Genomic DNA, 14733 nt, shown 5'->3' with positions numbered 1-14733 from the left:
CCACCACCATCTTCAGAAAAATCTTGTTTTCGTAATAAAGTGTTGATAAATAAAGTTTTCTTGGAACACAGCCATACCTATTTGTGTTTTTTTTTTTTTTTTTTTTGAGGAAGATTAGCCCTGAGCTAACTACTGCCAATCCTTCTGTTTTTGCCGAGCTAACGTCCATGCCCATCTTCCTTTACTTTATACATGGGGTGCTTACCATAGCATGGCTTTTGCCAAGTGGTGCCGTGTCTGCACCCGGGATCTGAACCGGCAAACCTCGGGCCGCCAAGAAGCGGAACCAGCGCACTTAACCGCTGCACCACCTGTCCGGCCCTGCCTATTTGTTTATGTATTGTGAATGGCTGCTTCTGTGGTGCAACAGAGAGTTGAGCAGAGCTGAGTAGCTGGACAGAAACTGTACGGCCACAAAGCCAAATATGTTTACTAACTTACAGAAAACATTTGCTTTATTTATTTACTTTCAGAAAATGTTTGTTGACCTCTGGCTGACACCGTATACCTTAAACAGTATTTGTGACAAATCTGATGAGTGTTGACTCCTACAGAGAAATAAGTGGTGAGTTTTTAAAATCTGCTTCCACTTGGAAAGAAAATTTCTGAAGATCAGGTTTGACGTTCCTTGTAGAGTTCCCTCTAAATTTCATAATGCATACTTTTTATGCACTTTTAAAAAATTTTGTGAGGAAAATTGGCCCTGAGCTAACATCTATTGCCAATCTTCCTCTTTTTGCTTGAGGAAGATTGTCCCTGAGCTAGCATCTGTGCCAGTCTTCCTCTATTTTGTATGTGGGACACTGCCATGGCATGGCTTGATGAGCGGTGTATAGGTCTGTGCCCAGTATTGAACCTGCGAACCTTGGGCCACCAAAGTGGAGCACTTGAACGTAACCACTACACCACTGGGCCAGCCTCATGCACTTTTTTATTAGAATCAGAAAGTGAAAAACTACTGAATCCTTTCCAACATGGAAAGACTGAAGCGAAGGGCCATCTTTTCTGAATTAGGAAGTGGTTTCTCTGTGAATGGACTAGTTAACAAATCTGAGGGGAGAGAGCTGGGATGAGCATTATTGAATTTATTAGTGATTTGTGTAATGCAGAATTCAGTGATCAAAATGTTGGTTACTTTCTGAATTTAGTATTTGAATTTGTTTAACAGTGGTGAGTGTTTTGGGTTAATATGTGTGTATTTGGGGCTTTTTTCTTACAACATAATGAGAGGAAATACATGTGCTTGGTCAAAGACTAGAACAGAGCACCATAATATAGAACTTATTTTTTGAACGAAGTACTATGGATGTATTTTATTTTCTTCATTATATCTGTATATATTTTCTGGGTTTTTTTGGTAATGAGAATGTATTAGATTTATAATTAATATACTCGAAAGTTATTTAAAAAATAATGTGAGTACAGCAAGCCTTTAGAAATAACATTCTAAACTTTGGTGCAGGGAAGAAGAGAAAAACACAATTAACTTTCAAGTCTTTCCTTTCTCATACTTTAGTATCTTATAATGCTTCAAAATATTGTTGTGCTGGGGCTGGCCCGGTGGTACCGCGGTTAAGTGAGCACGTTCTGCTTTGGCGGCCCGGGGTTTGCCGGTTCGGATCCTGGGTGTGGACGTGGCACCGCGTGGCAAGCCATGCTGTGGTAGGCATCCCAGATAAAGTAGAGGAAGATGGGCACGGATGTTAGCTCAGGGCCAGTCTTCCTCAGAAAAAAAGAGGAGGATTGGCAGATGTTAGCTCAGGGCTGATCTTCCTCGGAAAAAAACAAAAACAAAACAAAACAAAACAACAAAAAATATTGTCATGCTAAAGACAAAAGAGATTGAAAAAAGATGATTATCTTCCTAGGCATACCCATAAATTGCCTTTTCTAAAGCTCCAGTTCTTTGAAAATTTTAATTAATTAGGGCTTAAAAATATTAATTATCATTCCATTCCTTCTTACCAAAACACAGGTTAAGGATTTAACTAGTATTTTGCTTTTGTATTTTGAAACACCATCTAAGGATTCTTGGTCGGGTGGTATGTAAAGGATGTGGGCAGCTTGTAGGATAGTAATATAGCAGACTTGGTCTGATGCACGCTGGCTCCATCTACTTGTCCCAGTCAAGGAGAATTGTAGAAAGCCACGACAATCCCATTGTGCATCCACAGGCAGCCAGGGCTCTCTAATCTTTCTATGTGCTCTTGACAGTGCTTTAAGCCAAAACTTCCTTTTCTTGGAGGATTGGGGACCTCAGTAAGATTATAAAGCACCCTGGTGTTGGGGCCACATTTGCATGGTGATAGGAAGGTAGTCTGGAGGTTATTCCTGTGGGGAATCCATTTCCTTCCGGACTAAGTGCCTTCTGGACCAGTGCCTTCTGGACTAAGCAGTTTCACTTGCTGTTTTGTTTATGTTTGTGAGAAGGAAAGAAGGGAGGATTTTCCAGGACTTTCCTTTCCGTTGAGTGGTTATGTTACTACTCCCTGGATGATGGCTTTGGAAACCTAAGCCCACTTGAAACTGGCGCTTACTCAAGAGGCTGAAATAAAAATGAGGATCATAACAATAGTAATCATAATCATTAAAAGGGAGCTTCATTTTATGTGTATATTGTGTTTCAGTTTTTGCACCATGTTGAAAATATGAGTTGGAAAGTAGATATAACACATCACAGGTTTAAAAAGCTAAAGAAACCATTCCTCAATTTGCTAGAAATTGAATCATAGCATAAGGAGTGAAGCAATAAGAATGGCTATTTATTCAAGTGATCAGTGGCTTCAGAGGTTCCATAATGTTTCTAATGCTCATTGTTTACCGCACTTCTATTATTCATCAAGTAGAGAAAGTTAATGAGATTTTGTCTTCACTGGCACACCTTCACTGGTTTTTGTTTGTTTCAACTGAAAACATGTACATAATATATATTATATGTCAGACATCACTACTTTTTGATATTTAATTGTTCTTGAATATCCACAAATTCATGAATTAAGATATTAGTTCCACAAATCATGCATTAACAAAGTTATACATACGTTCTGAAATGAGCTGAAAAACTTGTGATTCATCACTTTTTGTTAGTCAAGGGAATGGAAATCATGCACTTCTTCTGTTAGGATCACCACCTGAAGGCATCCAGAAATGCCAGAGAATGTAATAATTGTGCATCTGCAGAGAATGGTCTGCACTTCAATAATTGGTGAAAATAGTGCTGTTGATCCAATTTCCTATCAGATGGTATGCGACATGGTTCACCATGCTCCCGGGATTCCTAGAATTATTTCTTTAAAAAGATTTGTGCAATTTTGATCATATATTGATTTGAGTCCAAACTTTAGAAGGGTAAATATAGGTGAATGCATGTTTTAAAACATTTTACCTATGCTGTGGACCAGGTCATCCTCTTTTGGCTTTGATTTAGATGATTAGGCAATTGCTTATTTGTGGGAATATTTTTGTGAGTAATAAAAAGCATGAGAGAGGAGTTTTCCAAATGAACCTCATTCAACAAAGCGTTTCTTTAGGAAAAGCTTTTCTTTGGTTCCTGTGTTTTGTTGGAGATAAAATTGACAAGGTGGGATCTACTTACAAAATGTATTTTGAATCCATACAGTTTCCTTTTTCTCTGGGCTTCCACACTAGCCAGATTCCTAATATCTCTCATGTAGCTCAAGTAATGGGCCTATGACTGAGCTCTTGCACCTTTCTCGCCTCTCACTCGATCCACCCCTCCCTCAGCAAGCTGGGTGCTATTTTTAAGAGGATCATGGCTTCCACTGTCCTTGGAACAGAATCAAAACTGTCTGTCATAGCTTCCAGGGAACTGCCTGATCCATTCCCTGTTTTCTTTTCCAACCACATCCCACACCCCTCCCTCTCACATGCACCTTCCTTCTTCTTTTCTGCCTCAGTTCTTCACTCAGTTTCTCTCGCTCCTGGCTGACTTCTCATTCATCAGGTGGTAGCTTTTGCAATCTTCTCAGAGAAGTCTTTACTTCCTACTCCTCCCACTTGAGCACTCTCATCCCCATTATTTTTTTGATCAGTAATCCCAATTTGCTTCCTGCATAGGACTTAGTACCTTGTGTAAGTTGTTATTTCTTCATTGGGTTGCTTATATTGCCTTTCTTCACCACTTGACTGTGAGCTCTACCTGGGAGGGGTCAAGTCTGTGTCATTCAGTAGGAGATTCCCTGGACTTTGCAGGGTGAATAAATGAATATATCTTTAAAATTTTTGTGCAGGGGTATCTGCTGGATCAAAAGGCACATATAATTCGGATTTTTGATAGACTGTCATCCAGAGGCTATACCAATTTGCATTCCCACTGATAGTGTGAGAAAATGCCTGTCCCTCCTCCCTGTCAGGCATAAAGTTTGTTATAGGAATTTCTTTTCTGCTTCTTTGATGAGAAAATAGCACTCTTATGAAAAATATATTTTAGCTCTATGAAGATAGTTGAATATTTATTTGAATTCTAATAATTTATTAGATTAGAATAAATTAAAGAAAGTTAGGATCCTGAGTTTAGCAATGTAAGAAACTAGACTCAGAACTAAATAAATTTTGGATCTTGGTTAGTTCCAAAGGACCTGGCATCCTTCCTGGACCTAATACCTTCCTGGCCTTTTCACCATCTCAGATGATATGATGATATGACATGAAAAAATATGACAATCAAATATGCAAAGTCAAATATTAATTTCCTATACTCTCTAGTTATTGTTATAATGCCTTTATTTATACATTTTTAATCTTCTTTTTGCTGATAAAAATCACGTTTCACCAAAGTCCTCAAGTATTTTTAAGTATCATGGGAACCATTACTTATGTTTTTCTAGTAGTCAAATTGTACCAGTATTATTATTGGTAATTCCTGAGGAAGGAAATTTCTTTTTCTTAATTGTTTTGATTTAAATCTCAACGCACCACTCCACTCATGGGAAGAAATCTTGTGTAGATTGCTCCACCAGCTTCTCAAACCACATGCCGTGAGGTGCGGCTCCAATGGAAAGGATACACTGTGTCCTATGAGGCAGCATCTATGCTCCTTGCTAAGCCACAGATGCCAGTCTGTAGATAGAATCTGAAAACAGCATGAAACGTTTAAAAAAATGATCTCCAAGATGTCAGGAATGACTAGTTAAGAACTACCAGCTCTAACATGGTAAGCAAGGGGAATGCTTCTAACAAATGAGCAGCCTATCATTCTTTATTCTTCAGGATTAGTTCATTTCTCTACCAAAGACTCATGTGTTAGATATGGTGAGGCATCGTATGCCTATACTTTCATGGTTAATAAGTTGCAAGTCAATTTGGCAAACCTGTAAAACTTGTGCAACTTATTATATTGTGCATTTTACTATTGGTGCCCTGACTAGGAGCTACAAAACCTCATGAAAAGATTAATTAGAGAGAACAGAAATTTTAGGTGTATTTTATTGCTGCCATTTTTTGGGGGCAGAATAGCTTTCATATCACGTGGTTCAGTTTTGTTTTCACGTAGTACTTAGGAAAGCATTGAACTTTCAGTTCAAACACATGAACATGTTTCTTTGGAAGTTTTGGACATGCCTAATTGGCCTTCCTTTGAATAAACACCATTATTATATTCACTGACGTTAAGAAGAGGATCAGAATCCATTACCTACCTGAACTGGTAATAAATCCATGTCTTACAGCAATACATTGTTTAGGCCTATAGAATTTTTTTATATGTTGTTTCACATTAACTTTTTTGAACATCGTTTCAATTTACTTTCCATTATTGAAACTTCCAAAGATTCCTATGGGTTCATTTAAGCTGAATGTTTCTCAAAGCATGATATTTGCAGTGTGTATTTATGTTCTTTGATCCAATGCTGGCCTAGCTGCAACTTATTTGGCCTTTTTCTGGAAGGATACACCCTAAAGAGAGATTAAAGGTAGAAAAGACTCCACCTATCTCCCTTGTTAGCACAGCACGTTCATGAGTCAGTTTGGGCTTCATTTTTGATGTGTTAGACACAAGGTCAATTTTATGGATGTTTTTGCATGTTGATTAACGTGCCGTGTGGTGACAGCATTAATTTTCAATTCTCCATGTGAAGTCAGGGTTGACAAATTCTCGAAACACCTTTTTATTCTTTTAGACTTTGAAGTGATGCAATTTATACTAATTTGGGTTGGTCAGACCTACTTTTGAAGGAAGTGCTTTGAGTTTATGAAGTTTCTCTCCAGTTGCTCCAAGTTTCACTACACTGAAGCTCCTTAATATTCAATTGGTCTGCTGAGGTTTTCCATTTTGGGGGCTACATTTTGATAGTTTGTATTTTGCAAGGAAATTGTTCATGTGTTCTAATGTTTTTGAATTTCTTATCACTCATTTGCAGGTAGCCCTTTTTTTTGAAATTATAAGGTGGATTTTTATAGAATAAATCAGTAACTTTTCTTTACCCTAGTAATAAGGATCTAGAAAGTGAAATGAGAAAAAGAATCCATTCACAGTCTCAATTAAAAACTGTAAAATATTTGGGGGCTGGCCCCGTGGCCGAGTGGTTAAGTTCTCACGCTCCGCTGCAGGCGGCCCAGTGTTTTGTTGGTTCGAATCCTGGGCGCGGACATGGCACTGCTCATCAGACCACGCTGAGGCAGCATCCCACATGCCACAACTAGAAGAACCCACAATGAAGAATACACAACTATGTACCGGGGGGCTTTGGGGAGAAAAAGGAAAAAATAAAAAAATCTAAAAAAGAAAAAAAAAAATCATCTAATCTTTAAAAAAAAAAAACTGTAAAATATTTGAAAGTAACTTTCTTAAGAATGCACAGAATATTAATGAAGGAAGGACATAAAACAAGATCTAAGACTATAGAAAGATATTATTATGTTCCTGGATGGAGAGAATTACTATTATAAAATGTCTATTCCTCAAAGAGCAAAACCTCAATGCAGTTCTCAGATTTGACCCATAGTTTATGTGAGGGATGGAGGTGGAGGAGGGTTAAAAAAAATCTTAAAGTCTATGTGGAAGAAAAAATGTCTCCAACGGCTAATTAAAGAATGATTAAGAAGAATATTGAAGAGTTTTGCCTTACCAGATATTAAAACTCACTATAATACTGCTATTATCCAAAAAGCAACTGGTAGATGCAAATGTTGCTTCTGGACTCATGTTTCTATATGAGGGGGATTCAGCTACAAGTAAAGCTGACTTTATTCCCCATCCCTCCTGTGCTCCTGCTGATGGATGGAGGACAAATCTTCTGATTGGTGAGCTTGGGAGAAGGAATTATACATGCTGGGTTCGGCCCACTGCCCCCTCCTACTCTGCAACTCCCCATCCAGTGTTTTCTCTTTGGGAGCCAGCCTGTTGACGAGACACATCTCCTGTTTCTTCTAGCTGTAAGCTCACAGGGGCAGGTTCCATCCTTTGGTCATGGTGGTGGGGGTTGTCTGTGACTGGATGAATAAGTTTAGTTATGGAATGCTTATAGGGATGTTCTTCATGATTGCCAATCTTAACCAGATCATCCACATCTATTTTGTTACAAATAATAAAGCTGATGCTTATTTATTTTTGCTCCTATACCTTATTTTTCAATTGCTTCCAATATAAGGAGATGAAAAAAGTTGGTTTCCTAACACTAACAAATATGATATTCTTCTGGGAGTACATAAATAGAATATAGAAAGTAGAATATTCTACAGACAGTAAAAAGAATTAATTAAAGATACACTGGTTGACTCAGAAGTATTTATATGGGCTACTATTGAGTGAGAAGATCAAGATATATAATATTGTCTATAATAATTGTTGTGTGTGTGTGTGTCTATGTGTGTATATATATACGTATGACTGTAAATGCTTACTTGAACATAGGGAAAAGTATGAAAGACAAATACTAGGCTGTTAGAATGAGGTTTCATGCAAGAGAATACTACTATTTATGTGTTCAGGAGTAGGGAGGAGTATTTAAGCTGAAAAGGAAATGTAAAAAAAGTTTCACTGAAAATTCTTTATAGTATGTGTCATAACATCGCCTTTGTTAATTTATGTCAAATATATTTGTAGAAAACAAAATTAAAAATATTTTTATTCATTTGTATGTTTAATATTTTTCCTTCCAAAGTATTAACTATTAAGAAAATAGAAATTTAACAATATGATGTTTAATCTCTTAGGAAAACATGGACTTGGCCAAAAACATGAAAGCGTATATATATAATTATTATTTTAGGGCTTTGTCTAGTAACAACATTAGCATAAAATATTGAGCTATTGAATTCCTTTGAGTCGTGTGATTTACCCTAAATAAGAACAATGTGGTCTGAAAACACATGAATCAGCTATGTATGTGATGCTGAAAGTGTTGGCATAGTGACCAATTCTGTGCATTTATTTCTTATTTGCTATGACAGGTAGAGATGTGCACCTGAGTTAGAGACAGACTAACTAAAATAAGGATAAGCATAATTTTTACCAGCAATTTGAAATGAAAAGCCCAATAGCATCTTTCATTATTTTGGAAATAACATTCTTAATGCTGAAGATAAAGGGAGAGAATTACTATTCTGGCAGTGAATGTTAATGAAAAAGTGACGTTATTAGGGGCACTGGGACTCAGTAGCAATTTCTAAGGGCATGAAAGACTTCAAAAAGTCGTCCCTGAGGTCCCAGTGGGAGGGCCTGGCCCATCGCAGGTGGGTAGCTCCTAGCAGGAGAGTGTGGGAGCCAGCTGTCCTCATCACCAAGTCCAAGGGGGTACTTGTGGGGAGTCTGGTCAGCATCTCTATCCAGTGGGTCACAAGGGTGGTCAGTGGGGCCTCTAGGCAGTGGCTTCAGGTGGGTGACTGCATCGTAAATCAAGACAATCTGAATTAATACAAGCAATGCAGGAAACAGCATGCAGCCCAAGCGCGTGGGTCTCCTTCACAAGGGCTAGACCACAAGCTCAGAGAGGGCATGGGCCATGTCTCTATTTGCCACTTCTCACCCGGTCCACTCCTTGGGTCTCAATAGCTACTTGTTGAGTAAATAAGTGGATGGATGAGTGATTGAACGAGGGCATAGAAATGAAGGGAGTTGAATTGTGATTCTTAGCTGGGCTCCAGATTGAGCAGGAAAGTCAAATAAAAGCTAGGAACCAGAGTTGGAGCAGAGGACCTGTTAGGGGAACTGATGACACATAGTGGGGCTCCTCTAAGGAGGCTAGAGCCTCAAGCTCATTGAACACCTAAACACACTTTCATTTCAGGCAGCAAGGGAGCTGATGTTTATTATGTACCCTCTGTGTACTTAATCGTGGCCCTAAGTATTTTCTTCACATTGTTTATTTAATTATGTAATTTCCTCAAACACCCTGTCAGGAAGATGTTATTAACCCTATCTTGCAAATGAGACAATCGAGACTCAGTAATTTCTTCAAGATCACCACGCTGGTGAGTGATGTAGCTGGGGTTTGAACCAGAACTGTCTCACTTCAAAGTTTGTGTTCTTCCCACAACCCCAATAACTCTAAAAGGAAGGACATATCCACATGAGGAGGCATTTCGTAATTTGGCAGAAAGTGGGTTTCTAGACTGTGAGAACTCATTTATAGGCTGAAAGCGAATCAGCCTTCCCGACTGTTGCTTTGGTTTTTTAAAATAATGATATTTATTGGTATTTCAAATAGCCACAGATTTGTATTTTTATTAAAAGGGGTTATAGGCTCACAAAAGTTGAAAAGCACTGTACTTGCCTATTTTGTCTTCCTTCTTCCTAATTAAAGAAAATGAAAACAGCTTTTTATTATTACATAAGCAGTAAACATATCTTGTAGAAAGTTAGAAAATATAAACAAACAAAGAAGAAAATAAAGTCACCAAATTCTGACCACCCAGAGATTACTTCTATAAACACTTTCAAGTACATATCTTGTCTGGCAAATGAGACTGATTACATCTTCTTTGTGGGGTTTTGGGGAGAATTAAATGATTAAATAAGTGATGTAAAGAAAATACTTAGCATAATGTTTAAGTACATAGAAGGTAAATATTAGTTCCCTTTTCTGCTTGAAATTCTCCCACTTACTCTTCTATTTACATATACTTGGGGTTTTTTTTTTTGTTTTAGCAAAATGAGATTCTACTGTACATACTCTTTAGTCATTTGCTTTTTTCTGTGCGTGAGCTCTACCTTTCCATGTCAGTGAACATTTATCTTCTCTAATATTCAGTCCATATTCAAATTTCCTCAAATAAGCCAAAAAAATGGTTTTTACAGTTGATTTGTCCAAATCAGGACCTAATTCAATTGCACCTTAAATTTATTTTACTCTAGTAATGTCCTTTTTTTTAAATGTCAAGTTGTTGAAGAGATGAGCCAGTTATCACCTTACAGAATGTCCCATTTTGAGGTTGGTCTTGTGGTGTGTAACTTGTCGCTCTATCATTGTATTTCCAATCCCTGTATTTTCATTATTATATCTAATTATGTCTAAAGGTTTGTCAGATTCAAATCAAACATTTTTGTCCAGAATGTATCCTATGTACTTCATTTTACATCTCATCAGAAAACAGAATAGTATCTGGTTGACCTGCTTGCTGCTTTTTTTTCGTTTGTTTTAACACTGCTGATTAATATTCAGGTTATACAGACTTTAAAGAAGATTCTAGTGATCTGAAGTAATGGTCTTTTCAGCCTGTGAGACAAAGTCCAATGACAAATATTTCAACTGTTAATGCCTAATGTTGCAAAAATACATTAGATATTAATCCGGCTCATTGGCAATATCCTTCCTCGTCAAAAGACAAAGTGGTCTGTTTATGAGGCTGCCTCCAGTAGTAACCAGTTGGTCACAGACCGTCACAGCATGAGGTGGTCTGGGAGGTGCAGAACTGAAAGCGAGGTAAGTTCAATTTCAAGTCTTACTCTCCACAAATTCAGCACCACAGAGGCACTGAAAGATGTATATGAAATGCAAATCCATGCATATATTTTCCTTGCTTAAATCCCTTCAATGTCTCCTCTAAGATGAACTTCCAGTTCTTTAACATGGCTATGTGGCTTTCCATGATTTGGTCCAATGGACATCTAAATCTCATGGCCTATCTTTCCCTGGCATGTACTTTATACTCTTTGTGCTGTGTCACACCACACTACAAACTGCTGGTGGTTGCCCCACTTCCACTCTTCCACCCACTCCCCACTTCTCTGCTAGCTGCCTCCCTAACACTAACGCAAGGATTCATCTTCTCCAGGTACCATCTCTGATCTCCCAGACTAGCATGTGCTCTGTGTCTGCATGCCCATATGTAGCACCTGGGGAGAGCTTTCTTAAAGACTGTACTGAAATGTTTGCTGAAGAGTTCATCCCTCTTACTTGTCTATAATGTCCCTCAGGGTGGGACCGTGTCTTATTCCTCGTTGTAGCCCTAGTGCCTAGCCTATTCATGGCAGATACTCGATAAGTATTTGTTGAAACAAAATGAACTCAGTGGATTGAAAGTCTGAGCAAAATGTGGAGTAGGAATCATGCCTCTGAGTGTTACATTGAAAGAATAAATCTGGGGGTCCTGGGAGGAAATCTAAGACCTGGGTCAGAGATACGAGGCAAGTTTCAGTGTCTGAAAAAGTTCTTATTATGTTAGCAGTCAGAAATCCAAGTCAGGTATAAGGGGAGAAGTAGTCAGAATTAAACATCAAGAGTTTGGTATTTAGGACTAGCATAAGAAAAACAACAACTACAACAACAAAGAGAATGGGAATAGAGTACAAATTAGAACAATCCTTCAGGAATCAGAACAGGCAATAGTCAGTTCACTCAGTGCCAAAGCAGGAAATGGTTGTCAATCCTCAAACAATGAATTCCTCTACTCTATCTTGTGTAGGCTTTCTGGTGAGGTCGGAGATCCAGCTAGGCGAGTGTGGCTGGTTCCAGAGTGAGGCAGGCTCCTTCCACTAGTGAACCCAGCACAGGCTCCTAACACCTTTCAGGATATGTTCCTCCTCCCATTTTTCTTTCTGGCTGCAGCCCACTCTCCCCATTCCTATTCTCTCTCGCTCTCTCTCATCCTTCTCCTTCCTGCTGCTTCAGGTCCCCCCTGCCCCATCTCTGCCTATCCATTTTTCCTTTTCTTTCTATTATTTTTCCCTTTTTTCTTTTCCAGCTTCCACACTACCTCTGGGCAGAATGTAAATCTGATGTTTGTATTAATCTGTTTATCAGAGGAAATTTTATGTTTTGTATTTTCACTTGAAAAAGTAAATACCCCCAAACCCTTTTTTTCTCCTTTTTTTAAAAATGCCAGGTTTCTTTTTTTAAAGTAAGTTTATTTATTTATTTATTTATTTCTGGGAAGCATTTGCCCTGAGCTAACATCTATTGCCAATCTTCCTCTCTCTCTTTTTTCTCCCTCCCCAAAGCCTCATTACATAGCTGTATATTCTAGGTGTAAGTCCTTCTAGTTCTTCTATGTGAGCCGCCGCCGCAGCATGGCTACTGACAGACGAGTGGTGTGGTTCCACACCTGGGGACCAAACTCAGGCCACCGAAGCAGAGCCTGCCAAATTTAACCACTAGGCCATCGGGGCTGGCTCCCTTTTGTTTTCACTTTAAAAGAAGATCCAAATAATAAAATTGCTTGATATTCATTTAGATGTAATTAAAACCCACTCTGTTAGAGCTTTAAGAAAAACAAGCTACTGTGTGTGTGGAGGAGGGTAGGGGGAGTGAATGTACTGAGCTGGTCCCCAAACTGCCCCATCAAGAAGGGCAGCACAGGGAAAAAGGGATAGGCGTTACACAAAATCGCAAGGAATTCTGGAGGTTCTTTGAGAAAAGTTATCCTTCAGGGAACAATAGTTCATTGCTTTCCATGAGGGCTCATCCCTAACTTTCTCAGTTGACCATAAAACATCCTGGGGATTACGTACCTGGAGTTTTACTCACAAAGAGGATCTTCCAGAACTGGTTTTATTCTTGAACAAAATTCCTGGAATGCCTCAGGTCACTCTCAATTTAGGAAAGCCTTAGTGTCCAATAGGGATTATGTTGTTAAGTAGGAGCAGGTGAGACCTGGATAATTTCATACCCAGAGACATAGATTGTCCAAGGAACTCACATTCCGAAGGTGATGACTTGAAGCCCAGAGAGGTAAAGCACCTACCATTGCGTGGCTCATCAGTGGTAGAGCCTGAGCTAGAAGCCCATCTGCAGTGTTCAGGTTAGGATGGCAAGTTGCCACCGAGCAGGAATCACGGGCATTATGTCTCAACATCTGCAAAGTGCAGTCTGTTTCATTCTCCAAAAGTTGACGATCAAAGCAAAGGGAGTCAAAAGTGGGGTTTACTAGGTTCCATTTAAATGAAGGAAGATATGATCCACCCACAACCCACTGTCTTTTCTCTATGTAGGTGAACTGTCTCTCCTTAGCAACAATTCTAAGAGGCCTACGGTAGGTGAGGATCACTAAGTACTCGTTTTTACAAATTCCTCTGTAATATTCCAGGGATTTGATGACTTCCTTATTTTCCCAAAGCTTTCTAGGAAGAGGTATTCTGTATAGAAGATCTTCCCAGTGCTTATCTTCATGAGATGTCAATAATTTAGGTGCACTAAAGTAATTCTCACCTCACAGCTTTTGTTCTGCTCTGAGAGGCACTGCCTCTGTCACTCCTCTAGCTTCCCCATTCCTAGCATGAAAACCCTTCCTATTTCTCTCTCAACTTAATCATAAAAGTCAAGCATTTGAGAGCCCAAAGCAGCTTAAGATGATCTAGTCTAGCGTTGTTCAAACTTCTTTTAACCACAACCCATGGTGAAAAATATAGTTTAGGTCACCAACCAATACAAAAACACATACTCGTATTTTTTTTTTTTTTTTCAAAGAGAAATTTTGTTTATTTCTTTTTTTTTTTTTTTTGAGTTTCAGTTTTTTATTATGGTGTTTTTTTTTTATTAATGTTATGATAGATTACAACCTTGTGAGATTTCAGTTGTACATTTTTGTTAGTCATGTTGTGGGTACACCACTTCCCCCTCCGTACCCTCCCCTCACCCCCCCTTTTCCCTGGTAACCACCGATCAGATCTCCTTCTCAATATACTAATTTCCACCTATGAGTGGAGTCATATAGAGTTCGTCTTTCTCTGACTGACTTATTTCGCTTAACATAATGCCCTCAAGGTCCATCCACGTTGTTGTGAATGGGCCAATTTCGTCTTTTTTTATGGCTGAGTAGTATTCCATTGTGTATATATACCACATCTTCTTTATCCAATCATCAGTTTCTGGGCATGTAGGCTGGTTCCACGTCTTGGCTATTGTAAATAATGCTGCGATGAACATAGGGGTGCAACGGACTCTTGAGATATCTGATATCAGGTTCTTAGGATAGATACCCAGTAATGGGATGGCTGGGTCATAGGGTATTTCTATTTTTAACTTTTTGAGAAATCTCCATACTGTTTTCCATAGTGGCTGTACCAGTTTGCATTCCCACCAACAGTGTATGAGGGTTCCTCTTTCTCCACAACCTCTCCAACATTTGTTGTTCTTGGTTTTGGATGTTTTTGCCAGTCTAACGGGGGTAAGGTGATATCTTAGTGTAGTTTTGATTTGCATTTCCCTGATGATTAGCGATGATGAACATCTTTTCATGTGTCTATTGGCCATATTCATATCTTCTTTTGAGAAATGTCTGTTCATGTCCTCTGCCCATTTTTTGATCGGGTTGTTTGTTTTTTTGTTGTTAAGCAGT

At 38.7% G+C, this 14733-nt stretch overlaps 1 long non-coding RNA gene across 1 annotated transcript in view; it reads left to right on the top strand.

Annotated features, from left to right (window-relative positions):
• LOC102149901 (uncharacterized) overlaps positions 1–14733 on the top strand; it is a 154893-nt gene that overhangs the window by 45139 nt on the left and 95021 nt on the right. The window lies entirely within an intron of this gene.

This window comes from Equus caballus, chromosome 8 (genome assembly GCF_041296265.1).
Source record: "Equus caballus isolate H_3958 breed thoroughbred chromosome 8, TB-T2T, whole genome shotgun sequence".
Taxonomy (NCBI): Eukaryota; Metazoa; Chordata; class Mammalia; order Perissodactyla; family Equidae; genus Equus; species Equus caballus.
Note: the sequence above shows the minus strand (reverse complement) of the source record. Positions and strands in the feature narration are given on the sequence as shown.